The sequence below is a fragment of the Ictidomys tridecemlineatus genome, chromosome Y (genome assembly GCF_052094955.1).
Source record: "Ictidomys tridecemlineatus isolate mIctTri1 chromosome Y, mIctTri1.hap1, whole genome shotgun sequence".
In the NCBI taxonomy this organism is placed as follows: Eukaryota; Metazoa; Chordata; class Mammalia; order Rodentia; family Sciuridae; genus Ictidomys; species Ictidomys tridecemlineatus.
The window spans coordinates 16,813,166-16,816,145 of NC_135494.1; positions in this window are offsets into that span (position 1 = coordinate 16,813,166).

Sequence of the window (2,980 nt, forward strand, 5' to 3'; positions counted from 1 at the left end):
GAGAAGTCCCCACACATCTTAACTTACATTCTTCCACTCGGGTTTTTCCTCCCAATGCCAATGCTCCGTCTGTCACTACAAACAGTCTTGCCCCCGTCTTGCCTGACTCCACTCCTGCCATAAACTCATCCTGCACGTGGATAAACAGAGCAGGCCCCTGTTTCACAGGGCCCCCTGTGCAAAAGCTTCCAGTGACTTCTCTTCCCGTAGAGCTACTCTCCTTTGCCCAGATAACCAAGTGGGAAATCTTTGGCTTGTCCTTTAGGGGCCCCACAATCCCCTCTCTCCAACGTTCTCTCCCTGGCTTTCCCTCCAGGAACAACATTCTCTGGAAAAAACAGATGAGATTCCTTGTCCACTGCCCTCCACGGGCTCCCCCTCCACGCCTGATCTCATGCTCAGGCGCTACCCTTGCACTGTTCTTCCTTGGATTTCATCTCACACTGCAGTCTCTCCAGGAGGACGAGCGATCCCACATTTCCACATGGAAAGAGCACCCAGAGAAGCTGGGGCAGTGCCCGTACAGTGCGCATCCCGTACAGACAGCAGCCACAGGTGGAGGGCACCGGCCACTCTGGCAAGAAAGGTGAGTGACTGAGTGATGGCAAACAGGCATTAGGACAAACACCTCGTGTCCCTCAGCATAGCCACTTGCAAACAAACAACCCACAGGCCAAGTGCAGTCTAAAGGTATGTTTTATTTGGCCTGTAGAATGTGTTTAGGATGTTGGCTACTAATTCAATTTTTTTCAAAACTGGAACTTAAACAAAAATGTGAAATTATGATTTCTCTTTAAAAGATGGATAACATCTGGCAAGGTGGGGCTGGGTTATGGTTAGTTATTGCTGTTTGCCCCAATACTTCATCACCTGAACTTCATATTTTCCCCTGTTCTGCGGGTCAGCTGGGCAGTCATTTTGGAGTCTACTTAACTGATCCTGAAAGTCATGAGCACTGGGTGTTCTAGGAGGATCTTGCTCACATCTCTTGACCATGTGCGTCCAGAGCATCGAGAGAGCAAGCACCAACACTCATGGGCTTCGCACACCTCTGCTTGTGGACATCTGCTAATGTCCCATTGGCTAAAGCAAGTCCCATGGCCAACTGCAGGTTCAAGGGCTGCAGAAATGGACCCTAGCTGTATGAAAAGGAATGGCAAAGTCACCTTGCAAAGGGGCCTGCATTCAAGGATCAAAAGACTTGGTGAGCATTTTTGCAATCTATGATCAACCCCATGACACAGCTGGAGGTGGGTGACTGTGCTTTTCTTAGGGCAAGGGACATGCCCTCCATGTCATCACAAGCCCTGTCCCCTCTGTCACTGAATCATTCCCACCTAGCTGGCTGGTTTTATGGTGCTCTTGAGGGCACTGCAGATTAAACCCACACTGCTCTCTGGTGAGCCCAGGGAGCCCTGGCCAGCCCTCTGCAGGCTTCTGGAAACTGCCATCTTCCCCTGACATGAACTTCTCTGCAAATGGCTATAAGGTAACACCAGGGACCCAAGAGCTTGAAGACAGAGTAATCACAGACCTGCATGAAAAAGTTGAAGAGTGAGAACATTCAAATAGAAGCACACAAAATATCAAGAGGTGACCACAGAGGACAGTTGACAAGAAAAAGCATGGGGCACAGGCTCTCAGCCCTGGCTGCACCTCAGAATCCCCTAGCAGCCTTAAAGTTACTGGTGGCATGAGCCACATCCTGACCAGTAAAATCAGAATCTCAGGGGCAAAGCTGAACAAAGTACCTTCCTAAAAACTTCCCAATGAGTCTGACCAACAGTGAGGTTGGGAATCCGTAGCATTGGGATATTTCTATTTCAACTCTGAAAGTGAGGGATGCTGATGCATTTTTCAGGAACTATGCAGTTTCCTGTTCTGTGACCCAAAGCTAACTTACAAAAGATTAACCCAGTCAACTGGCCACCCACCTCCCCAGATCTAGATGTTCTGCCGCCTCAGAAAATATGGGGCTCTGCTGAGGACTGTCTGTTGGTACCAGGTGCATTACCCTTAGTGCCTGCTGCCTGGAGGAGGTCTCTGAAAGACCTGGAGTCGCAAAAATCTCTGGCTTCTGTAGGCAAGCATTAAACAAAATGGCTCACACTGGAGTCAGCCAGGACTCTGACTTATTCTCTGTTCTTCTTCTATTTGCTAAGTTACTGAGGCTGGCTTTGAACTTGAGATCCTCCTGCCTCAGCCTCCCCAGCCACTGTGATTTCAGGCCAGTGCCACCATGCCCAGCTGTATTTCTTGATCTCTCAAAGTATTAGTCATCTGCATGCGTCTCTTATTTAGACAAAGAAATATGAAACACACAGAGAGAGGGCATCGAGCATCTCTGGCTAAAATGATTTTCTCTGCACTGAAGGCTCTCATGATCACAACAAAGCCTGTCATTTTGTAGATGCTGGGACCAAGGGCAAGACTGGGAACCAAGAAACTATCTCCTCCTCCTGTCCTTTGCCTGATCACTCATTCATTCACCCACTCACTCACAGAGAGGACTTAGTAGAATCCACCTGTTGGAAGGGGCCTGACTTCTGTGGGAGAACAGTAGGCCAGATGAGAAGCCCAATGTTCCACCCCACACATAAGGGCCCTGTGGACTCTCTCCAGCAGGCTACTAGCCCACTGGGAAGCAAGGAAGCAGAGGATGCCATTCAGCCCAGAGTTGAATGGCAGGGCCAGCCCAGGAAAGATGGGAAGCAGGACTAAAACACTCTGACCTCCTACACACTTGCATGGCCTGAAGGAAATGACCAGCGTCACTGTGTGCCAGACACTGGGCTGGACCCAACCTGCGTGGTCATCCCACAAAGTGACTGTGATTTACCAATCCCACCTTACAGAGGCTCAAGGAGGAGACCAGTCCGTTTTCTGGAAACTGCTCCATCAGAACACGGGTTCTTGCCTCTCTCTCCACCCTCTGTTTCTTATCCCTCCAAAGGACGCAGCCTAAGAGCAGCTGCTTGGA